The sequence below is a fragment of the Dromiciops gliroides genome, chromosome 3 (genome assembly GCF_019393635.1).
Source record: "Dromiciops gliroides isolate mDroGli1 chromosome 3, mDroGli1.pri, whole genome shotgun sequence".
Lineage (NCBI taxonomy): Eukaryota > Metazoa > Chordata > Mammalia > Microbiotheria > Microbiotheriidae > Dromiciops > Dromiciops gliroides.
The window spans coordinates 391,163,026-391,189,483 of record NC_057863.1 but is presented as its reverse complement, the minus strand read 5'-3'; the positions used below and the strand labels follow the sequence as shown (position 1 = coordinate 391,189,483).

Genomic DNA, 26,458 nt, shown 5'->3' with positions numbered 1-26,458 from the left:
TTAAGTGCCATTTCTCAATACTACTCACTATATATTATTCTGTACTATATTTATGTGTTTTATTTTTAACTCAACAGGATGATCTCTAAGATTTTTATCAGCTCCAAATTCTGTGATGCCACGATGCCAGGACTAATCCTAAAGGCAGGGACTGTTTCCTATATAAACCTTGTAAACACTGGATTTGGAGTCAGAAAACCTGAATTCAGATCACTACTTGCCCCCTTGCTACCTGTGTGACCTTGGGTAAGTCACTTAACCTTTCTGGGCCTTAGTTTCTTAATGTATAAAATAAGGGGGTGGAACTATATGACTTCTAAGGGAAGGAAGATGAGAACAAGAATTTACTAAGGACCAAGCATGTGCCAGGTGCTTTAAAGTCTCCATTTTACAGTTGAAGAAGCTGACATTAAGTAACTTGCCTAAGGATTCGATTTGAATTCAAAGTTTTTCTGACTCTAGGTCTAGCATTCTATTCCCTGCACTACCTTAGCTGCCATGTCTAGAGACAGTTCTGAAATTCCTTTATCTATCATAAACTACTGATGTGGGATGGAATTTAGGGTCAAATTGATCGTGAGTCGTTCCAAAATAATTATAAGACTCAGTGACTCAGTTTCCCAAATTTTATTGCAATACTGTGAGTGAACACAGGGAGAGAACCAAAAAGGTGGAAAGGTATCTCTCAAATAGGGAAAGAAAAGATAATTATATTTATAGTATAGATAAATTGGTTCTCCACCTTAGGGAGGTACAGGGGAGGGCTTATCCTAATTTGGAGTTCCTGGGGGCTTGAGCCAACTTCTGAGGCGGGTACCTTTTTCCATGTAGATGTGTTTTGGGGGGGGGGTTACCTGTCATAAGGTGAATCTGGGGAATTTGGCCTTTTCTGCGCATGTCACCTTTTGATTCCCATGTCTAGTTTCAAAATATTCTCATTTATCAGTTTGAATTTCTTTGCCCTGTCTGTGTATCATTGTTATAGTTAAGGTCTCTATGACCTGCCTCTCTCTTTATGTTCTTGTTACGGGTGCTGATTAATGTGGGTAACAATACCCTGTCTTGTATTAATGAAGACTCAAGTCTTAAGTTATCCATTAACTGGGGTCTGAATCCCTCTTAGAGCTCAGATCTAAATTAGAGCTTGGGTCTTAGGTTTTTCTGTTAACCCCTTTTTTTGCTTCCTACATCACTATCATTCCATTTCTCCTTATAAATCTTATCCTTAGTCCTCACTGTGACCACCAATCCCTCCATCCATTAGTTTTTTCTAGGATACCTCTGCTCAGGTTTCATATTCCTCCCTCCCCAATTTCTACCTATAGTTAACTAGTTCGACTTTTAAATCCCTCTCATTTCTGTCTCATGTGCTGCCAAACCCAATTATGGATTATTCCCACCATCTGCCTCCTATGTCTCTATTCAAGTACTGTTGAAGAGAGGTGGAAAAAGTCACATAACCATGCTGACTTCGTCCACTACAAATTTATGTTATTTAAGCTTAACTGAGCACCCATTGTAGCAAAACCCTATTTTTACTTCTAATAGATTTTCTATCTCAATCTTCAACAAGACTATTCCAAACCCTCTCTTTTCTGCTCCAGCCTTCTACATCATCATCTCCTGCCACCATATCAGCTAAGGATCTTTGAATGTTGTTCATCCTTTATCTTGACCTAGTAACAATCCACCCTAAGTTCTTTCTCCCCTTCACTGCATTTCAACCCCCCCCCCCATAGTATTCTTTTTTTTTTTTTTTAGTGAGGCAATTGGGGTTAAGTGACTTGCCCAGGGTCACACAGCTAGTAAGTGTTAAGTGTCTGAGGCCGGATTTGAACTCAGGTACTCCTGACTCCAGGGCCGGTGCTCTATCCACTGCACCACCTAGCTGCCCCCCCCCCCCCATAGTATTCTAAATTCCTCCTTCACTTCAGTCTGACAGAAAAATGGCCCTTCTCTAACAAAGGACCAGCCTACAATCATTTCCCTTTCTCTGTAATCTTCTTGTCCTATTAGCTGATTCTCCCTCATTATTAAAAATCCCTGACTTCATCCTGCCATCCTCTCAAGCTATTATGCCATAGTATTCCTCCCTTTCCAAAATAAACTCCTCCAAAAAGCTATCTATTCTGAAGGTCATTTCCACTGCTCTCACCCATTTCTCAATCCATTGCCAGATAGCAATCTCACCACTCAATTTCAAAGAGCTCTCCAAAGTTACCAAGGATTTCTTATTTGTTTTTTTTTTAAATTTATTTTTTCTGTTACATATAAAGATAGTTCTCAACTTTTGTTTATACAAGCTTTCCAATTTCAGACTTTTCTCCCTCCCTCCCCTCCCCTAGACAGCAAGTAATCTGATACATAGGTGTTTTATATATATATATATATATATATATATATATGTATATATATATATATAACATTGTATACATAACATAACAATTCCATATATATATATATATAAACATTAAACATATTTCTGCATTAGTCATGTTAGAAGAGAAAAATCAGAGCAATGAGGAAAAACCTCAAAATAGAAAAACAAGAGCACCAAAAACAAAGGAAATAGTATGGTTCATTCAGCATCTATACTCCACAGTTCTTCAGTCCATGAAAGACCCTTCAGGTTTCTCTGAACTCCTTCTGTTCATTGTTTCTTACAGCACAATAGTATTCCATTATATTCTTATACCACAACTTGTCCAGCCATTCCCCAATTGATGGGCATCCCCTCAAATTCCAATTCCTTGCCACAACATAAAGAGCAGCTATAAATATCTTTGTACAGGTGGGTCCTTCTTCTCTTTCCAAGGATCTCTTATTTGTTAAATCTAATGGACTTTTCTGATTCTCATCATTCTTGATCTCAGCAGCATTTGATGCTGATGATCCTTTTCCTCCTAGATATTCTTTTCCTTCTGGGTATTCATGAATCTGCTCACTTGTTTCTCTTACCGGCCTGACTAGTCCTTCTCAGGCTCCTGGGCTGGACTGTTATTCATACCTAGCCTGCTAATTGTGGGTGTATCCAAAGCTTTACACTGGGCCCTTTCTCTACTCTCATTAGGTGACCTCATCAACTCTCAAGGATTGAAGGATCATTTCTATGCAGATGACTATCCGTTATGCCCGAGGCTCTTAAACTGCAGTCCTATTTCAACAACTGCCTATTAAGACATTTTGAACACCATGGCCTATTTCAAACTCAACATGTCCAAAACAGAACTTATCTTTCCCCCTAAATCAATCTTTGTTATGGCATTTCTGTGGAGTGTGCCATCATCCTTCAAGTTACTCAGGTTCAAAATCTTGAAGTCATCATTAATTCCTTATTCTTATTCACCCCAAATATCCAATTGATGTGGGAGGTGGGTTTAATTGATCAGATTGATCGTGAAGCATCCCAAAGAATTACAAGACTCATTTTCCCAAGTTTTATTGCAATACTGTGAGTGACCACAGGGAGAGTACCATGAAGGTGTCTCTCGAATAGGGAAAGAGAAGACATTTATATTTATAGTACGGATAAATTGATTATCAGTCTCATTATAATAATCTCCACCTTAGGGAGGTACAGGGGAGGGCCTAGCCTAATTTGGAGTTCCTGGGGGCTTAAGCCAACCCCTGAGGCAGATACCTTTTTCCATGGAGGTGTGTTTTTGGGGTTTACCCGTCATAAGGTGAACTGGGGACAAATTTGGCCTTTTCTGAGAATGTTACCTCAACTTGCCAAAGTCAGTGTGTCCCTGTGTTTTTCATTCTCAGGCCTCCTTTCTGGGTATTAACATTTATCAATTAGGATTTCTATAACATTTCTCATCATGCTTTTGTTGTAGTTAAGGTCTCTATGACCTGTCTCTATGTTTTTGTTAGGAGTGATGATTAATAGGAGCCAGACCTCCAGGTACCAGTTAACAAGAACCTAGGTCCTGACTTTGATGAAGGCCCAAGTCTTAAATTATCCATTAATCCCTTTCAGAACTGGAGTCTGAATCCCTCCTAGAGCTCAGATCCGAATCAGAGCTTGGGTCTTAGATTTGTCTGTTAATCCCTTTTAGGTACTATCGATAGGTTATCTGTTAACCCTTTTAGCCTCCTCCATCACTATCAGTTGCCCATTCTCATCATTTCTACCACCACATCTCTTCCTTTCTAACATGGCTATTCTCATTTTTCAGGCTCTTATCATCCATCTTTGTCTTCTTTCTTCACCACAATCTATTTTCCACACATCTGTTAGTTAAAGTGATTTTCCTTAACTGCAGGTCTGACCATTGTTATTACCCTACTGAATAAACTTCAATGGCTCTCTGTTATTTCTAGGATCAAATGAAATCTCTCTCGTTTGGCATTTAAAACCTTTCACAACTCGTCTCCCCTCAACTCTCCAAGCCCCATAATCTATCGCCCAGCTTTAGGCACTCCATTCCTTTGCCCCGGCTGTCTTCCAAGCCTGGAATACATTACTGCTCTTCTTCCCACGTCAAAATTCCCCATTTCTTTCAAGACTCAGCTCTGGCTCTACACGATGCTTTTCCTGATCTTTATTCCCAGCCCCTTCCCCAATAACATTATCCTCCATTCCTTCTGTACACGCCTCTACACGCACGTGTCCCTCGGACAGGATGGCTCGGGATGGCTGCTTATTGTCCCATGTCTGTCCATCCCCTGCACCGGCAAGATGCCTGGAATGCAGGCAATTCCTTCGAGCTCGATGACCGACGGCCTCACACCGGCAGCGTGACCCCGGGCGGGTTACTTCACCTGAGTCTCGATGTCTTTATCGGTGAAATAATCACGAAAAGTGAGGTACCCGCCTCACAGGGCCGCGACTCCTCCACCGACTTTCACGCGTCGGGCTCCCGGGAGGCGCTCCAAGACCGGGAGCTTTGGATCGAGGGCAGAGCCATCGGCCGGAGGGGAGGCCACCTGACGAGGCGTTAGGGAGTTTCAGACTCTGTCTACACAGGCTGGTGGGGAGGGAGGAATCCAGGTTTTTATCCCTTTGTGGCTGGATCACGTACAGAAAGCGGGATAGCCTCCTGGAAGAGGGCAGAACGCATACCTTCCTCACACCTACAAACCCACAAAACCCCTTTAAGAGTGCCCCCCCCCAACCCCAGCCCCCGGGGCAACCAGCCCGCAACCCGGAAGCAAAAGGCGTGCTGAAAGACGGAAGTGAAAAGTAACTTCCGACAACTCTGGCCACGCCCGGAAGGAAGTAAGCGGCCGGACTCGTTTTCCTCCGGCCCTCTTTCCACTCCCTTTTTTTCTGTGCCTTCTGTTCTCTCAGAGGCTTTGTGACCACCATCCTCTCACCTTTCTCTTCCTTCCCAAATCTGGCGTTGGCTTGTCTTTGTCCTTGTTACTTGCCTTGCATCACTCAATTTCTTTGAGGGAACCTATCTTCTCTCTACGGGTCCCCGTGAGGGTCATTATTTGTGTCGGATGAGAAGGCAAAAGGGGCGGGAGCCACACCCACCAACATAACCGATTTAGGCGCCAGCTCAGCGCATGCGCAACACTGCACCTCAGGAGCGGTCCTCGTTTTGCTCCTCTCTATGGTCGGACCGGCCTTCGGTAAGGGAAAGGGAAAAAGAAGAGGGGGAGGGGGGCGGGTGGCGCGCCGGTCCCAGGCATCGCCGCGCATGCGTTCTGAGCTTTTTTTTTTTTTTTGCCCTGTACCAAGCTCCTTAGCCTCATTGGGGTGGAGGAGGAGGAGGTGGAGAGAAGAAACCAGCTTAGCAGCGGCAGCACGATCGCCACCGCCAAATAATGCAGTAAGAGTAAGAGTCGGGGCTGATGAGATTGAAAGTAGCCCCCCTCTCCGAGGAGCCCACACCCCCCTCCCCGCGACTGGCCGCGGACCCCCGGGGTATGTGTGCGCGTGTTTGTAAAGCGCTCCCTCCTCAGCTGTCGGATGCACTTGGGGGTGGAGGGGAGGAACCCAGCCCTGCTGGTGGAAGATGGAAGAGGAGCGAGTGAGTGTGTGTGTCTGATGGAGGGGAAGGGGTGGGGGGGGACAGGTTGCATTGTTTGGATAATCGATAGATTGCAGAGCTGGCGTGCGGAGGGATGCAGAAGGGCGGGCGGGGGGGGGGGGGCAACGGAGAATAATCCAGCAGGGTTTGTGGGATCTGCCCGGTGGCTTTGTGTTTTTCCCCTTCTTAGTACACAGTCAAAGAACACCACCAGACCCTCCCACCCCGAAGAACCTCCTCTGGGTGGATAGAGAGTCGGGATCATCCTCAGTTTGAAATGAGCGCAAGGAGGGGATGGGGGGGGGGGGAGGGAAGACTACAACTCGGTGGAAGTGATGTGAAGAAAGACCCGGAGGGAAGTGTCGGGGAGGCTGGGTTGCTGTGAAACCGGACTAGACAAAGCGGTGGCCGAGGCTTGGGAGCAATCCTGCATGGGATGGGCCCCTTTCGTCTTTCTAGCCCCGCATTATCCTCCCTCCCCCATAGGATCTTAATCAAACCCTGAAAACTGGAGAACTGCTGAGTTAAGCCCTCTGTTGCCTTCTCAACTTGCCTTTGTTATTCCTTGGTATTTGTAGAACTGGTCTGAGATCAGAGTGTGATCATACATGATAGTCCTGCTTGGTACAGTGGGGATAATTAAATTGTACTCTTTCTATCCTGAGCTGCTGGTGGGTGAATTTTTTTTCATATTGACATAGTTATCTATATATCTATATATTTTTCCCCCCTAAAAATTGAGGGATAAGTAAAGTATGATCTCTAATAATTGGGCCAATGGGCCAGTTGCATGAACTGAAATGGCAGTTGTTATATTAGGCTTTTGAACCCTTTAAAAAATTAATTTTATTTTCTGTGGATATGAGCAGCAAAGGCTTTAATCTTTTGGAAATCACCAAGAAATATTTGTGGCTGCCTACCATGTGCAGATGCCACGGGCTATTTCCAATTCAGGTTCTTGCCTAGGCTGACAGAGACCTTGGACAGGATGCTTAATTGTTCTATACTTTAATTTCTTCATCATTAAAATGGGACATAGAAATATATGCCAGTGACTGCAAGCAAAAGTAATTGATAACAGTTTATTGAATAAATTACAGAATAAGGGATCATGTGTAACATTCCCAAAGGAGGATCTAAATTTGGTAGACTGTTATATATAATCCCTGTAAGAATGTGATTGTCCTTCTTTAGCAGCTGTTTCTCAAACCTCAGCTCCTGCAGTTTATTTTCTGTTGTTGACTAATGTAAGTGGAATAGATTATAGACTAAAAAGTCATGTGTGTGTATTTGTTTAAAAGTAACTTGTTTAGGGAGTTTTAGTATATACTCTTACATTTCTTCAGCAATAATAAACCATTATACCTTCTTTTAAAGTGGGGAGGTGGCAGATACTTCATCAGCTTGTGAGCATTGAAGTGGCAAGTATAGTAGTTGGCTAAGTTTACACAGTAAATTTATTTTATACTTGAGACTGAGAATCCAGGTCTCCTAGCATCATAGTCTTTGGCACTAATCTCTAAACTCAAGTTTATTCATGTAAATAAAGGACCAGGATCAAAGTTTTTTGGGTTAGTTGCATGTAAAAATCAAAAGCCATAGAATTTTGATGTTTTAGTAATTGATTCAGTAGACCGGGCAAAATATAGTTCAGTAAATAAGAAACCACTATTAAGCCTAGAGTAAACTAATAGCTTTTTGTGCAAATTTTAATGTCTTTTCTGTATGTTTCATAGGTAGGTTAAAAAAAGTTTTCTCCAAAGAATATTTTAGTGATAAGACATTATTGAATGATTATTGATCATTGGTTTTAGATTTAGGATTTTAGTTAAGACCCTGGTTAACCGGATCCTCTTAAGTATCATATCCACTAAGATTCAGTGTGGTAAAATAGGGAAAAATAGATCCTCAGTAATAATAACTTTATTAGTTCTTTGGCTCAACCAGGTCTGAGAGATTGTAGTGGACAACTGTTATTTAAGTTCATAGTTTGTAGCTGCACAGAAAAAAGTCATTAATATCACTGATGACAAAATGCTTCGCCATGTAAGACAATTTAAATATAGGGCTCAGATTTATTTATCAAAATTGGTGATAATTGTGAGATTGATTCTAGAGTTAAGCTGGAACAAGTCCTTTCTCATGGAAGCTAATAGAAGAAACACTGAAAAAATAAATCACTGAAATATTTTTTAGAAAATGGGAACAGGATCTGATTCTTTTTTTTCCCCTCAGATTTTGTGTCCAATCAAATATGTAAAATGATTTCATATCCATCTATATCTCTCTATCTTTAGGTAACTTGTGAAAACGAACCATTCCTAAACTCCCTTGGCCTATAAAGGAACTTAGAGGTAATTAGACCCACCCATCATGCAATGCAGGTGTTTCATCTACACTCTTGAAAGATGGCCATTCTAACTCGAGTATTTCTAATAAGAGGAGGTTCACTACTTTCTGAGGCATTCCCATTGTTGAACAGCCCTCATTGTTAGACTATATCAAACCAAATGATGTTTCTCTGAAATGTTTGCCCTTTTAGTTCCTGTCTGAAGATGTAACCCAAAACATCTATTCCTGTTTCCAAATGATAGCCCTTCAAATATATGAAGTCTCCATCATTATCCTACTGAGTGTCTTCTTCTCCCTGGATACTTTAGCCATTTTTACTGTGCACTGGTTCTAGAGTACAAAGATCTGCCCAAATTCTGCCTCTGGCATTTACTGGGTAACCTTTGTCAAGTCACTTGAGTCTTGGTTTCTTTAGACTAGATAACCTCTGAGGTTCCTTCCAGCTTTAACTCTGTGATCCTTCTTGATAACCTTTCTTTTTGAAAACTCATAATTTTTTTTCCTTTTACCAAGTGAAATTTTAATATTAATCTTTAACATTCACTCTAAATAATTAGCTATAATTCCTCTATGTCTTAACTTCAGTGTTTAGAAGCATGTTCCTCCTCATTCTTTGGAGCAGTTAGGAAATATTCCACTCCAACAGCTAATAAAAATGCTCCAAAACCCCATTTGAATCCTCTTGACAAAGCAGCCCACAAAGTAGCAGGTTTTCCATAACGACCCATTGTACTGCCAAGCTTCATTGCGTCCCCATGGATCCCTGAGACCTTGCTTAGCCAATCTCTCCTGGATTCGCTGTAGTGGTGTTCCTTCTATCTTCCACTGTCTGTAATCAGGGAGTTCAATTTTTCCATGACCATGTCCATGTCCACGCTCATGTCCATGTGCCATGTCTGACAGGTATCTTGACCCCCCAGGACACGGGAATCTCAACCCCCCCACACCTCCCCAAACCACAGCCAAAAACTCATAATTTTAAAATGTCCTTCTTTTAAAAGTGGTACTACAGTTAAACAAAATAACTTCATAGTATGATAGATAGGACCATCATTTCTTGTGATCTGGGTACAATGCTTCTATTACTTCAGCTAAAAACATGTATTGGTAGTAGAAAGAGCTCTGCTCTTAAGAGTTAGGATAACTGGGTTCAAATATTTGCTGGGATAATGGGTGAGTCACTTATCCTCCTGGAGACTATTTTCTTGTCTGTAAAATGGGCATAAATTTATACTACCTGCCTCAGAGGACTGAAGGTGAAGGTGAAGCCTTGTAAAACTTAAGGCTCTATTGAAAGGTGATTATTAGCTAATAAGATGAGATCAGATACTAAGACCTATTAAAAATTAATATGAACATTATGATTAGCATATAATACCTTATATTTGTAGAACTTTACAGTTTCTAAAGTACTTTGACATTTATTTGCTAATATGATCCTTCTGTGTACAAGGTAGATTTGCCATATGTTATCTCTATTTCATAGACAAGGAAACAGAGGGTCCATGCAGTTAAATGATTTGCCCAAGGTCACCTGGCCAAAAAGTAACAGAGTTTAGATTAGAAACAGGTTTCTGACTGTTGATGTTCCTTCTGTATGGTTTTCTCCCAAACTGTGGCACAGAGTAGGTCCACAATGAGCTAAAACTGACATTTCTTTTTTCTTCATGTGAACTACTGCCAATCCAGAGCTCTCATCTTGTACAGTTTCTTTTTATAAAATATTTTAATTGATATATTTTATTTTTATGTCATCTGGATTCTCCTGTATTCCTCTTCTTCCTATGACAGCCATCCCTTATAAGAAAGTCTTTTTTTAAAAGAGAAGAAAAAAAATCTGATGTTATATGCAGTGTTCTGTATTTATCTTCCCCCATCCTGCTTCCTCTCCCCAGCCTCTTTTTACTTTGGCAACATTGAATTTAGATTGTTTCGGGACTGTTGATGTTTCCATCTACATTGTATCGGTCATGTATATTGTCTTTTTGGCTTGGCTCACTTAGATTTACATTTGTTTTACATCTGCCTTTCTAAATCTTTCCATGCTTCTTGTATCCGGTGTATTCATTGTTTCTTATAGCATAGTAATATTCCATTATATTCATGTACTACAATTTGCTAGTTGCCAAATTTATGGGCATCTACTTTGTTATCAGTTCTTTCCTGCCATAAAAAGTACTGCTGTAAATATTTTGGTATTTTGTGGAGCCTTTTTGTCATTGACCTTCTCAGGGTTTGTTCCTGGCTTTGGATGTACAAGGTTATTTGTTTTTATTTTAGACTCAAGTTGCCTTTGTATTTATTATTGTGAAATGTCATCTTGATTTAGATTTGAGAGGGGGAAAGTCTCTAGGGCTACTCTACTGATAGTTTGAGCTTAAACTATTAGTATTTCTTGGTGAACATTTTTGTATTTTGAGGTCTCTCTATAAAGTTAGCAGATCTTGATTTGTCTGTGATGCTTCACTAACACTTTTGCTTGGATCATTGACTTTACATGTATAAATAGTACTTAACAGATGTTTGAATTGTTACACGACTAATTACATATTCAAATCTGTATTTATTTTAAACATGGGTAAGTAATGAAGAGGGTCTTAAAATCTGTCACATACTTAGGTAGAGTTGTTAGTTGGGCATTCACCTTGGTTTCATATCTGTACATCTAAAAGGTACATTAAATTTCTAGGCTACAAACAGTTTTGCAACATTTGTAGCAGTATCTACTAGACTAGCTCCTGATTGAGCCTCTTTATGCAGTTTTGAGTCTATTATGGATAGAGGCAAACTGTTATGAATGTGTTTAGCAGTCATTGAAAACGGCCCCTCAGATGTGATAACAAGGTCCTATTGTGGACAGAACTTGGGTTGTTTGGTGCCCTTCCTAATGAAGAACAGTTGAATTCAGTTTATAAACAATAACCTAGTCTTTAAAAGATGTTTGCCTATATCAAAAATGCTCCTATTCTGAAGTTCTCTCTGTTAAGCTTTGTCTTGTGTTAATAAAATAGACCTTTCTGAAAGTTAATAAGTGATAAAGTCCCCATGTCAGTGCACATTGTTTGTTCTCCCATACTACCTCAAAATTATCCCAAGGTAAAAGGTAAAGTTGCTATTGTTACATATAGTGTATAAATACAGTATAATGTCTCCTATTCAAGTGGTACCTCTATTGTTTCCCCTATCCAGAGAGCACCCACCTCTTATTTATTCTTTTCTTCTCCTTGCTCTAAGGCCGATCAATCAAGTCATCAATCCTACCTCAAGTCTTCTCTTACCACTTCAGTTTACTGCTCTGAATTTTCCTACTACTTAGTTCCTTAATGAGTGCATTTGGTACTTACTGTCTTGTGTTGCCATTTAACTTTTTTACTGTGTGATGTGGAATGAAGGTAAACTGTAAACTGTCAAGATCAGGGCTTCTTAAACTTCTTCCACTTGTGATCTCTTTTCCCCTAAGAAATTTTTACGTGACCCTGGGTATATAGGTATATAAAATGGGTATCCAAATCAAACATTTACTGCCAACCCTCACACTTGACCCCATCTGGACTTGTGACCCATAGTTTAAGAAGCTTTGGACTAAATAGTAAATTCGTTGAAGTTAGGGATGTGTTTTGCATTTCTTTGTTATATCCCCCATGACATAATGCTATACCATGCTTAAGAAATTATTTTTGAATGAGAAATAAATCATGGATATAATCTATCTTGTTGGTGTTGGAAGTGTTTGTGGAACAATAATAAATGAGAGACCTTGAGTAGTGTACTACAACGTTTTTTTTTCTTTTTTTTTTTTTCTTCCTTTTTGGGGGTTAAATGACTTGCCCAGCATCACACAGCTAGTAAGTGGCAAGTGTCTGAGGATGGTTTTGAACTCAGGTCCTCCTGAATCCAGGGCTGGTGCGTCATCCACTGTGCCACCCAGCTGCCCCCTACTATAACATTTCTTTTTTTTTTTTTTATTAGTGAGGCAATTGAGGTTAAGTGACTTGCCCAGGGTCACACAGCTAGTAAGTGTTAAGTGTCTGAGGCTGGATTTGAACTCAGGTACTCCTGACTCCAAGGCTAGTGCTCTATCCACTGCGCCATCTAGCTGCCCCTATAACATTTCTTAGAGTTATTGTATTGACCTTTCTGTGCCATGCATCTAATGGATATGGACTGAAAAATAATGATTTAGGTCTCTTAGGTGCTTTAGAAATTTTTTTTTTGATGGGCACATGGTAGTTTGGTCAAACTTTACATATGTGATTTTAGTTATGTTATCGAACTTATGTTTCATGGGGTTCTTAAGTTCAAAGGAAGCTTTTTTGCTCATTTTTTTAGAGATGGCTTTAGTTTGTACACATATTATTGTCCTTGGATTTTGGTTTTTTAGGTTTCAGAGGATAATAGAGAACTGGGAGGGATATTAGAGATCATCAGGTTCAACTACAGGAGTTAAGTGATTTGCCCAATGTCACAGCTTATGTCAGGTGGTATTTGAACCCAGATTTTTCTGATTGTTCATCCTTCTTTCTGTCACCAAACTACATTGTCTCTCAGAAGGTCCAAAATCTCCAATATAATATAAAGTCATTCTTATTATTGAGGATTTGGTTGCTTGGTGGTGATATGGAAAGTACTTTAAATGGTCATTCAATTACTATGTATGTTTTGGGATATTTCCATATAGTACCCCTTCCAGTTCAGTAAGGCTCAGTGTCTTGTGATCTAAATGACCAGACTTCAGTCAGTTCCCTTGGGAGACTATTTCACTGCCAGAGTACAGGGAAACAAATTCTGGTCCTACCATTTGGCCAAATTTTCTTTTACTTGTCTTCTCATTCCGTTATTAGTCATGGATAATAAAAACACAGTTGGATTCCTTGATGTTTCACTTCATAAGAACATTTTTAGGTAGTTGTGTTTCAGCTTGGATATTAGTTAATATGCTAGCAATACACACTGCCATGGTAATATTGCTATATTTATTCCTTTTAGCAGATCTTTATTTTATAAGGCCTCTATTTTGAAAAAATTCACTTTTTCTCTTCCCAAGGAACAGACTTGAATAAAGGATTCAAGATATACACTTCTTGAGTAAATCAGATTTTTGGACTTTCAAAATGATATGGTGTATCCTGCTTTAGATAATTGTTTATCTAGTAAAGTGATTGAACAGGAAGAAGCTGGCTTTATTTTATTACCCCTTTTCTTCTCTTGAGGGGAAGAGTGGGTGAGCATCTTTTTTTAAATGGTAAGACTAGCATAGAGGGTCCCCTCCCCCCACAATTAGTTTTCACATTATTAATGCTGTGACTATACATTTATAACTTACATAGAATTGCTTGCCTTTCAGTGTGGGGGCGGGGGGGGGGATTTGGAACTCAGAGTTTAAAAAATGAATGTTAAAAATTGTTTTTACAAGTAATTGGGGGAAAAGGTTACTACATAAATTAAACAAAAAAGCCCCATTATTAATGTTATCTCCTTCCTGCAGATGTGGGACGCCATACTGTAGAGGTCAGTTTTCTTAAAACAGGTGTCACATTGCCGTAAAAGGCCCTTACTTTAAGTAGGCTGATTTGGGTTTGAAGGTCAGGTGTTTGGTGTTTGGAAGAACATAGATTTAGAGCTGGAAGGGACCTTGGAGGTCATTTAGTTTAACTCTTTCATTACTGAAGTGCAGGGACATTAAATAATTTGTCCAAGATCACACAAGTTATTAGTGGCAGAACCAGGATTCAGAAAGCCTGGTCTTCTGACTCCAAATCCAGCAGGCTTCCTACTGCACTATGAATCCCTCGGGCTGTGGGAGTAAGTCTATTGGTAGTAGCTCTCAAACACTGAGCAAAATTCCTTGGTTATTTGGATTGTAGTGCTGAAGTAAATCAGCTGAACATGGGATCTTAGATTCACATGTATTAGGGACTTCTGAGGTCATCTATTGAGGAAACTGAGGCCCAAAGAAGGACATAGAGTGTCAGAAGTCAGGATTTGAACCGAGGGCCTCTAACTCTCAAGACCCAGCAGTTTTGCCCTGTACCATGTAGCTATTATCAGCCTTTCTTTTTTCTGACTTGTCAAGATTTGGAATAGACTTCTGAAACTGCCATAGAAACACTTGTAGTGTGCCTTATCCATGATTGCAAGACAGTGATGTTATAAGATCACAGTTATCATTTAGGATAAGGAGACTGGGAACACATCATTTTTGTTGCTGTGCTTGTAGGTCAAGTTGTGTTTTATAAAGAACAGGAGAAGTAGGCTCCTAAAGAATAGGTTTTTTTCTCTCCTCTCAGCCTCCATCCCTTTTTCCCTCTTCACCTCCCTTCGTCTCTCTTCCCTCCTTTTCCTTATCTCCCTTAATTCCCACCCCCTTCCTTAAGTGTGTGCCTTCCACCTGAGTAATAATAAAGGTGGAACTGAAATAAAATAATTCCATTCCCGAGAGGAGAAAACAAAATGGTGACTGGTGAATAAAGTAAGAATCTGTTATTGTTCAGTCATTCAGTTATGTCCTCTTTGTGACCCCATGAACCATAGCATGCCAATACCATCCATAGAGTTTTCTTGGAAAAAATACTCAATTGATTTTTAATTTCCTTCTCCAATGGATTAAATCAAACAAAAATTAAGTAACTTGCCCAGTATCATGCAGCCTAGTAAGTATTTGAGGCTGGATTTGAACTCAAGTCTTCCTGACTCCAGGCCCAATACTCTATCCACTGAGCCACCTTGATGCCTCAAAGTAAGGCTAGGGGCCTAAATTTATTGATGCCTCTGGTTAAAAACCCTGAAGCAAATCTTATTGTAGGGTCTTGGTGTGCAGTTTGGTGTCTTCCAGGACTTGATGAATAGAGCTTGAGCTGGCCATTTTGGTTTAAAGAGGGTCAGGTTCTTCACTCCCCTGGCCTGTTCCCTGGTCTGTAGATAACCCCAGGCCAACTTGCTAATTAACCAGACAGCAAAACTTTGTGTGCAGTGGTTGTTAGCTCTGATGAGCCTGTGCCCTTCCCCGACCTGGGCTACTGCTAATCAAGCCTACTTCCTGGTTCCCAGCAGGGGTGAAAAACCCAGTTTCTTCCTCAGCACCAGCAGAGACCCCTGTAATCTTCCCCCTGCCAAGGCCTCAGCCCTCTCAGCAGACCATGAGCTTAGTTCCAGACCGCACTGGTGCTGCAGCTGATTCAGAGGCTCTGGGGGTCTCCTTCCCAGGCTCGGCCTGCCTGGGACTGGATCTGTGTCAGGGTGATTGTGGGGTTGGACTCCACTCCTGCCTCAACACACCTGGACACAGCAGTCCCCTCCTTCCTACCTTCTAAGCTGTCTTTTTGGTTGGAAAAAATGATCTTAGCACGTTCTGTGGATTCTGCTGCTCCAGGAATTGTCCTATGGCATTATTTGGAGGTTTTTTGGAGCGATGGTGTCATGAGTTCGAGCTTGACCTAGCCAGTTGGAGAAAGCTGTGTAAAAGTAGGATTATTTTGTACCCCTTTAGGTCTTCATTTAAATTACTTCTGGTCATTTACTGAGATTCCAAATTCAGTTGAACATATATTAATAAGCTCCTGCTATTTGAAAATCACTGGGCTCCAAATGGCTATAAACCTGTGCATATGCTTTGACTCAGCAATACCTCTACTTGTTCTATATCCCAAAGAGATAATAAAAAAGGGGAAAGGACCCACATGTACAAAAATATTTATAGCTGCTCATTTTGTGGTGGCAAAGAATTGGAAATTGAGGGGATGCCCATTGGGAAATGGTTGAACAAGTTGTGATATATGAATGTAATGGAGTACTATTGTGCTATAAGAAATGAAGAGGCAAGCAAATTTCAGAAAAACCTGGAAAGACATGAACTGATGCTGAGTGAAGTGAGCAGAACCAGGAGAACATTGTACACAGTAACAGCAACTTTGTGTGATGATCACATGTGATAGACCGACTTAGATCTTAGCAATAATAATGATTGAAGACAATTCAATAAGACCTATGATGGAAAATGCTCTTCACATCCAGAAAAAGAACTATGGAGTCTGAATGCAGGTCAAAGCATACTATTTTCACTTTCGTTGTTTGTTTTTTGTGCTTTTCCCCTTTTGTTCTTAAGTTTTTCTTACAACATGACTAATGTGGAAATTTGTTTAACATGATTGTAATCTATAACCTATAATATTGCTTGCTGTCTTTGGGAGGGGGGAGGGAAGGAAAGAGAGGAAAGGAGAAAAATTTGGAACTCAAAATCCTACAGAAATTAGTGTTGAAAACTAAAATAAGAAAAGCAAAGCAAAGCACTGGGCTGAGAAGAGAGAGAAAAAACTCCTTCCTCACTAAACTTATATTCGCTTATTCTGTGTTATTTCTGTCTTTGTGTCCTTGCACCTAGTGCAGTGCCTGACACATAGTATTCACTTAGCAAAGGCTTGTTGGTAGAGTGGGGAAGGGAGGCCACAAGGTCATTGGAGGAAGCCGACTTCACTAGCAACTCAAGCCAAGTAGTATGGATGAGGGAAGGCTTTGTGGAGGTAGCAGCACCTGAGCTATCTGAGAGGAGGGATAGAGATGGAGTGCGTCCTAGCCAGACAGGACTGATTTAGTGAATTTCCCTGAGGTGGGGGGTGATTAGATTTTCATTCTGGATCACCTTGGCAAGAATGTAGACTGTTTTTAAAGGGGGAGGGATAGGAAATTATGTTGGAAAGGTTTGAAGCCAAATTGTGGTTAGGGCAGTCATGGAAGGTTTTTGAGTACTAGAATGAAATGGGCAGGCCCAGTAATTTTGGAAGCAGTGGGGAAAAGGGTGAGACTGGAAACAGGAAGACCCAGGGGAGAGGTGAGAAGGAGCCAAAGGAAGGTGGTGATGGCAGTGTGAGAGGAGAGTGGGGGTGTTAAGGACTAAAATTCTAGCTAAACTGTCTAAAATATCTAATGAGTGGTCGCCAATAAGTTATAAGCTTTAGCAAGAGTTAGACTTTTAAGCATTTATTAAGGAGAATAAGAATTTGGTAAAGAGAGAGAGAAAGGCTTAGATTCCTATCTGTTAAAGGGAGAGCACATTTCTAGCTCTAGAGTGAGAGCTAGCGCCAGTCTCTTCCTTCCTCCTCCCACTACCCAACGTCACTTCCTGACACCAAAGAAAAGACTCCTGGTCTTGCCCTCAAAGACCTTCGCTTCGTGGGCGGAACTCTTCTACAGTAAGTCTCCAGCAGGTGGCGTCATTCCAATCATTACAGTTGACAGACTGGAGATAAGTGGAGGTAGAATGGATAGCTTCCAAGCTATGCCACCTAGTACCTGTGTGATATCGGGCTACTCACTGGAGCTCTCTAGGATTCAGTTCCTCATCTGTAAAATGAAGGAATTGGATTAGCTGATGTCAAAAGGATCTTCTAGCTTTATATCCTACAACATTGAGAACTGATTATTTCTTGGGATAAGGGAGAAGGAAACCAAGAATAGTAGGTTATGAACCTGGGTGACTGGGAAGATAGTGGTCCGAACAGAAATAAGGCAGCTTGGAGGAGGAATAGGTTTATTGAAGAGAGGAAGCTAATGAACATGACATTTTCTTATTTGATGATCTTTTTTGGAGGAAAAAAGCTTATTATTGAAAAGAGCCCAGGATAGTAATAATATATGAATTATGTAATTTTAATCATTTTCAAAATGAGCATCATTGATTCTAGATTATTGATTTATAAAAATCTTGAAGTAATGAATACCTCCCCTCCCCCCTTTTGTCTTTTGTTGTTAGTTATCTAGGGGTGAAGAGTAAGATAATAGAATCTCTGAGTTGAAAAGAACCTCAGAGGTCATGAGGTCTGGTCCTTATCCAAAGTGTGAGTCCTATCTACAACAACATCTTGATAAGTGGTCAGTTTACTTTTGAGGCTAGATCTCCAGTGATAAGGAACTCCCAAGGTTACACATCCTAATTCTAGGCCATTCTAATTTTTTTCCTTTTTGTCTTCCAATATTATTTTTGAACAGCTCATTGTAGAATTGTAATAATCATACAGCATAGTACACACTAATTATTGTTGCTTTTATTTTTGTGTGTGTTTTTAACAGTGGACAGTTTCTAAGTCTTCAGAAGGTTTCTCTCGTATTAAAATTTGTCTTCCTATAACTTGGCCTCACTTGTCCTAGTTTTGCGCTCTGTGACCAAACAGAACAGGTTCAGTTCCTCTTCTCCACAGTAATCATTTCAGATATTTGAAGACAGCTGTTGTAAACGTTCTCCTCCCCACCCCGGCCTTCCCCTGGCTGTCTAACTTTATTTCTTTTAACAGATCTTGGTAATATGATTGTAAGTAGTCAGTCTCCTTCCCCTTGTGACTGCTCTCTAGCTTGTTGTTAGACTCCTAAGATGTATGTATCACCCAGATCTAGACAACCCCCTGAAGATGATCGGATCAGGCACAGTACAGTGAAACCGGGGCTGTCACTCCCTTTGTGTATACTATACATTTCCTTGTGTAGCTTCACGTCACGTTCACTTTTTTGATTTCCTTGTCATATATCATTGAGCTGGCAGTCCACTAGGTCAGATTTTATTCCCCTGACACCTCCTCTCCCCTCCTACCCCCCATGTCATTCCTGAAGGTTAGGGGCAAATAGAGGAGGTATTAATATGCTAATTAAGTGCTAAGGCAAGTCGGCCTAGGTTTCTCTGAATTTAAATAGCAGCTGGTCATTAGCTGGGTGAGAATTGGCCATGCCCTGGAAGTCTTTAAAAAGCTAAGCCTTACCAAGCCAGAGGGGCTAGATAGTGTGAGAGTTGGAGAGTTCGAGTCACAGTTGAGACACTTGAGGAGTGAGCAGTCACACATTTCTCTGTGGAGAGATGCAGCAGCTTCCAGGAGTGTGACCTCTGGCACCAGGACTGAGCAAACTATTCAAGAGATCACTAGCCTGACCTGCAAAGAGAAGCAGAGGGGAGCTAAGGGTAATTTCAGAGGTGTGAGTTGTGTTTCCTGTAAGTGTCTTGATACTATTGTACTCTTCCCACTTGCACTTTGAGTATTTGTGGGAGACTAGACCCCAGGTTTATGGGAGGAATTTTGCTAACAAGTGCTGTGTCATCTTAGCAGTGCTTTTGATTCAAGCTATCTATTGTGTATTAAGGTAAACTCAATGTTGAAAGTTCTCTAACATTGTAGTTTTAAGTGTGGACTCACACGTGCCTTGGACCTGAAGGAACCCCCCAGCTTTCAAGTTATCGAAGTGGGGGAGGATGGCACAGGGATTGCTAACAAGATTTAGGTAACTGTTGGAAGGACTGTGGGAAAACAGCTGGAAGAAGCCTCCGAGTTCTTATCCCACTCTCTCATTTTATAGCTGTGTGGAAACTGAAGTCTAAGAGCCAGGATTCAAACCCATGACTTCTGAGTAGATCTAGTGCCTTTCCCACTATTGTGCACTGTCTTTCCAAACAGCCTAGTAACTTGATCAGGAGAGTAAATGAGATTAGTTTCCGCCTGCTCTGACCCCCCCCCCCAATGCCTAATTATTTGTAGTTTTTCCTTCCTAAGTGCTCAGAAACACCCTTCCTTTAATAATCTGTCCTTGAATTTTTCCAGAAATAGCTGTCAAATGTCAAAAATCTAAACTTTGAGGCATCTACTGCCTTCTTTTTGATAATCAGGACACTCTGCTCCTCAGTCATAGGATGCTGCTTCTATTTGGCATGATTGTTCAGTAGATGCCAACAAAATTTTAGTCACTTCCAAGTTCTGTTAGTGCCTCTGGGTTCTAGTTATTCCAGGCTGGGTGATTTGAACTCAGGAAGATGGTTTGTCCAGATATACACATGTATCTACTTTCTAAAAAAAGTTGTTAAAAGAACATCTTTATAACTTAGCCTTTGAGTTTGTTTTTAATCGAAGCGTCAGCTTCACTCTAGGAACAAACATTTCAGGAGTTGTGGTTTCCCCATCATCAACATCTGTAATGGGAAAAGTTTTGCATTGCTAGATGGAGTTCAAAAGCCTGTCTGGGTTTTCTTATTGGGTTCTTATGATGTGATTTTTCCAAGGGCAAGGATTGAAAGTCTAGTACTTCAGAGAGTGGTAAGGCTAGTTGTGTCTGCTGCACTGTGGTAGTTTTGTATTTAGACTCAGGAGAACTGTCTCTGAGCCTCTGTTTCCTTGTCTGTTGAAAAAAAAATCTGGTTAATAATTGCATTACTTAGCTTACATGGTTGTTCTGAGGAAAGCAATTTGTAAAACTTAAAAAGTACTATATGAATGTGAATTCTTCTTGGGAACCACAAATCTAACTGAAAAAACACTGGGTTTGGAGTCAAAGGACCTAGATTCACTTCCTGCCTCTGTCACTTATTCTCTAATTATTAGTAATTTATAGCATTTAAAAATACAGTTTTCAGTAGTTTGTTTTTCTTTCTTTGAAAATATCAATTTGACAATAACTACTGTTTTTATAAATTTGAATCGATTCCCTATATATCTTAGAAATCAGACCTTTATCAGAGAAACTTGCTGCAAAAATTTCTTCCCAATTACCTGTTTACCACCTAATTTTTGCTGCATTGGTTTTGTTTTTGCAATGCCTTTATATTTTATATAATCAAAACTGTATTTTATGTTCTGTGATCCTGTTTTTTGCATTAATTATTTAATAGTTTGATTATTATTATTTGAACTTTATTAGGCTAAATGTGAAAATGCGGGAAAAAAACTGAGTTTGAGGTGCCATTTCACTAGTGAGGAAAACAACACCTTATTGGACTAAAGTGAGTCATTATTTGAATGATATTGAGTTAGTAACAAATTTGTGGATTTTTCATTAATGTGCTAATTCTAGAAAAGTATGCATAGTAATTTGAGTTTTAAACTTTGTTCCCTTATATTATACAATTAAGGCTCTAATCTAGGTCACCCTTTGGAATTTTGTTAGAAGTCACCAAATGTAAGACTAAATGTAATTTCACAAACGACAGTTTCATGTTGTAATTGATCTATAGCAGGATAGTAGGTTTTTCCTTAGTATTTGCCTCTAATTTTTGAAAGTGACATGATGAGTCAAGTAGAAATACATGCAACCCTATTTTTCAGTTTTTTGTCATTTCTCTCTTCCATTTTTGCTCATATTTACTTTACTTATAGAAGTTAAATATAATAGTAAGCTGATAGAAAAACAATTCCTGCTTTTCCCCTTCCTTTTATTGCTAATTCTTCCTTGGACTCCTTATGAAAATGATTTATCTTTAGTAAGGACAGCTGTGACTGGAGGGTTTTGGATACATCTCCGAATCTTTTGCAGTCTCAGCCCTCTTTGGCTTCACTATGAGTCTTGCCTGTACAAGGAGTAAAGGACAATGATACACATGGACAGTGTCTGAGTGAGCAGCTAAGTAGCCTAGCAAGTAGAAGCTTGCATTTTGACTTTGGGCCACGCCTAAGGCAAAACCCTGCCCTAGGATGTCTTTAGCCTTTTGTTCTTAGATTCATATATATATATATATATGTAAAAATAAGATTCCACTGCATGCACCCATGCCTCAGTGATTATTGCCCTGGGCCCTAAGTCAAGAAGATTCATCTTACTGAGTTCAAATCTGGCCTCAGACACTTCCTAGCTGTGTGACCCTGGGCAAGTCATTTAACCCTGTTTGCCTTGATTTCCTCATCTGTCAAATGAGCTGGAGAAGGAAATGTCAAACCACTCCAGTATCTTTGCCAAATGGGGTCATGACTGAACAACAACGCTTTTATACTAGAGCTTCTCTGAGCTTTTCATCATTGAGCTCTTTAGTCTTTATCTAGATCAGAGTTTCTTAGTTTGGGGTCCCTGAATTTGTTTTAAAAAATATTTTGGTAACATTTCGACATAGAAATATAGCAAACCAATTATATAATTGGTTTTCATTGTAATCCTTTGTATTTGTTTTTGTGTATAAAATTTTGAGAAGGAGCTCCATAGGCTTCTCCAGACTTTCACAGGGATCCATGACATAAAAATAGGGTGAAGAACCTCTAATCTAGAGTCACTTTTGTGTTTATTTTAAGTTTATGAAATGAAAACCAAAATTAAAACACATATTGGCTTCTCTGCAGAAATTGAGGCCCCCCCCTTCATAAAATGAGCAGTAACCTCCTCTACTCTTATTTCTCCAAGTCCTTGTGCACCTTCTGTCCTTGCATTAAGAACTAATATTTGAGAGGGTTTTTCTCCTCAATGGGTGTAACCGCTAGCCCCCTGGGGATTTGTTGGATGGCCATGTCAGCTGTCATGCTATCATATGACATTATTCCCCCTCTGTTTCTATTTACCTAGGTCCAGGGAGCTATGTGTTCTGGAAACCTTTTAGAAAATCTCTCATGCTTGCTCTTTATTCCTTTTGTTTGGCTTCCTAATTTGATATTATAAGGAACCAACTCTTAATTCAGGCCAGAAACAGATTTTGAGGCCAGCAGTGTTTTTAATTTTTATTTAAAATTTTTTTCTCAGTTACATGTAAAAATTTTTAATATTCATTTTAAAAAATGTTGAGTACCAAATTCTCTTCCTCCCTTCCTGCTTTCTCCTTGAGAAGGCAATTTGCTGTAGATTTGCATGTGTTGTCATGCAAAACATATTTCTATAGTAGCCATGTTGCAAAAGAAAACAGACAAAAAACTCAAGAAAAATAAAGTAAAAAAAAACATGAGTTTACCTGTGTTTAGGCTTACATCAGTTCTTTTTCTGGAAGTGGATAGCATTTTTCATCATAAATCCTTTGAATCGTCTAAGATCATTTTATCAGCAGTGTTTTTTTTAACCCCCCTCCCCCAAACCAAACAAAATGAAACAAACCTGATAAAAACAATTTCATTCTTCCCATTTTCAAAACAGAAAAGTGGTTCTATATTCAGACTACCTATTTACATTACCCATTTATATTATCATTTTTACAAGTATTTGCTTTTGCAACTTACAATAATAGGAATAAAAAAAGGACTATCAATGATGATGAAATAAAAATTTTAATGTTTGGACAGTGCTATGAGAGAAGTATTTTCTTCTAAAACTGATACGTTGTATATACAGGAAGATCATTTTATTAGGCCATCTAGTCCAGGGCTTCAGGGTCTCATGATGGCTTAGTGGCAGAGCTAGCTTTGAACTTAGTTTGCTGGCCTGAAACTCAGTGCTTTTTAATTATACTGTAAATATTTGTTGTACTAAATTTAAAAATGTTACCTGGTCAAGATATCATTGAATAAAAAACACATCAATCTTTAAAGAATATAATAGAACTAAGGAATTTAGGGAGGAAACAGAGGCATCGTAATCCCTTCCTCCTGACTAACAAATCCATTCAAGTTGCGTATCTTCAGAAGGCCTTTAGCTTGGCAGATGTTTTAGGGTTCAGCATGAGATCCTTGTTGGATCTTTGCTTGCTGAGCTGTCACCTGTATTACCCTCTCCCACATAAAGTGACTGCTGTGCTTGTTAGGATATATGAAAGATAAAACAATTCAGTTGTTGTTATTCTCATATCATCCTCTACCATGTCCCAGCAGCCTTCTCTCCCTGAAAGATCTCTTTCCCCATGTAATCCCTTCCTCTGATTTGTTGGTTCTTCCTGGAATCTTCATTTAAGGATGGTGCCAGGCTAGCTACATTCACTTTATTCTTTCTGGGACTCTCTGGGCTTCTTTCTCCACTTTATCCCCATGCAGATACCTCCTTTCCTTGTTCTCCTTGTCTTTCAGCTTTCTTTTATGTGTTATCTTCCCCCATTAGAATGTAAGCTTCATCAGGGCAGGAATTGTCTTATTTTTTCCCTTGTATTTTTGTATCCATAGTGCTTAGCAAAGTGTCTGGCACATTATAAGTACTTAATAAATGCTTGTTGTCTTGCCTTGTCCTGCCTAGTTTCGATATCGCTAGATTAGTGTGTAAACATAGTTTAATGATTTTGGGGGCAAAATTCTAAATTACTCTCCACAATGACAGGGCCAATCCACAGCTTCACCAACAGTACATTAGTGTTCTTGGTGAAACCTCAGAGATGATTTAATTGCAACCTAGGTGTCATCTTCAACTCTTCACTCTCTCAGATCCTCCATATCCAATCTGTTGTCAAGTTGTGTTTCCATCTTGGTAACATCTCTCATAATATGACCCCTTCTCTCTTGTAACATTGGCAGTACATTAGCATAGGCCATTATCACCAAACTATAGCAACAGCCTTCTGAGTGGTCTCCCTGTCTCAAGTCTTCACCTACTCCAGTCCATTCTTCAGTTGCCTGTCAAAGTGACCTTCCTAAAGCACATATTTGACTGTCATTCCCCCCCTCCCCCCAATCAACTGTAGTGATTCTGGATTACCTCTAGGACCAAATAGGAAGTCCTCTGTTTGGTTTTTTGTTTTTTGTTTTTTTAGTGAGGCAATTGGGGTTAAGTGACTTGTCCAGGGTCACACAGCTAGTAAGTGTGTTAAGTATCTGAGGTCGGATTTGAACTCAGGTCCTCCTGAATCCACGGCCGGTGCTCTATCCACTGCGCCACCTAGCTGCTCCTCCTCTGTTTGGTTTTTAAAGCTCTTCATAACCTTGCCAGCTCTCTTCTATCTTATTTCCTTCCATGAGCTCTTTTTCCAGTAACACCGGCCTTGCTGTTTCTTACAAAAGATACTCCATCTCCTCATTGCACACTTGTTCACTGGCTGTTCCTCATGCCAGGAATGCTATCTGTCTCCTCATCTCCGTCTCCTGGCTTCCCTGACTTCCTTCAAGTTTCAGCTGAAGTCCTATCTTCTGTAAGAAGCATTTCCCAGCCCTTCTTAATGTTAATGCCTTCCTTCTGAAATTACACCCAGTTTATCCTGTCTATATCTTGTTTGTACATTGTTTTTGCATGTTGGCTCCTCTATTAGATTGTGAGCTGCTTGAGAGTAGGAACTGTTTTTTTGCCTCTATCTCCAACAGTACAGTGCCTGATGCCTAATAGGCTTTTTTTTTTTTTGGGTGAGAGGTAATTGGGGTTAAGTGACTTGCCTAGGGTCACACAACTAGTAAGCGATAAGTGTCTGAGGTCAGATTTGAACTCAGGTCCTCCTGAATCCAGGGCTGGTGCTCTATCCACCGTGCCACCTAGCTGCCCCACCTAATAGGCTTTTAATAAACAGTACTGGTTATTCGTGACTTGGAACATTTTTTATATGGGTATTGATAGCTTAACTTTCTTCCTCTCAAAACTGTTCACGTTCTTTGAAAATTTATCAGTTAGAGAATGACCTTTGTTCTTAATAATTTGAATTTGTTTTGTATGTATCATGGAAATGAGACCTTGAGAGTAACTTACTGCTATGATCATCTCTGTTGTTTGGTCACAAACTCTTGCCATAGATCAGGAAGCTAAATTCTTTCTTGTTCCTCTAATTTGTTTATGAAGCCACCCTTTATTTCTATGTCATGTACCCATTTGGAGCTGATGTTAGTACATAGTAAGAGATGTTCATCTCTGCCTAGTTTCTGCCAGTGTGCTTTCCAGTTTTTTCAACAGTTTTTGTCAAATAAAGAGTTATTACCCCAGTATATAATGCCTTTGGCTTTATCAAATTCTGGGCTATGTTCATTTGCATATGTCCTGTATGTAATATGTTCTACTGATCAACCTTCCCATTTCTCAATCTATATAAAATTATTTTTGTGGTTTCTGCTTTGTAATATAATTTGAGATATATAGATATGTTACTTTAAGCTTTCTTCTCACTTTTTTTCATATGTCCCTTGAGATCCATGTATTTTCCTCCACATTAGTTTTATTTTTTCTGGATCTAAAAGAATCCTTTGGTAATTTGATTGTTATTACATTGAATAGATAAATTAGTTTAGGACATTTTTTATTATGGCTCATGGCTCACCTAACCACGAGCAACATTTCTCCAATTATTTCTGTCTGTATTTCCATAAAAGCAGGTTTTGTAGTTATATTTATTATTGTGTAAGATTTTGAACTTAAACACGAAGTAAAATAAGCATCTAGGACAGGAGAAGTTTTTACATGAAACTGCAGATCTTTTATGTGTAACTTGCCTTTCTTTTTAAATATATAAGTTCAATGTATAATTTACAAAGTTGCCCTCCTTGTTTGTGATTCCTTCTGTTCTGTGTGCGTGT

At 39.7% G+C, this 26,458-nt stretch overlaps 1 protein-coding gene and 1 pseudogene across 1 annotated transcript in view; one reads left to right on the top strand and one right to left on the bottom strand.

The window, feature by feature from the left end:
- The first annotated feature begins 5,700 nt into the window (after positions 1 to 5,700).
- Positions 5,701 to 26,458, top strand: part of CLASP1 (cytoplasmic linker associated protein 1) — a 336,648-nt gene continuing 315,890 nt past the window's right edge. The window contains 1 exon segment of the mRNA XM_043996430.1: positions 5,701 to 5,878. The gene's annotated coding sequence lies outside the window, so the exon portion shown is untranslated.
- LOC122749871 lies at positions 8,845 to 9,230 on the bottom strand (annotated as a pseudogene).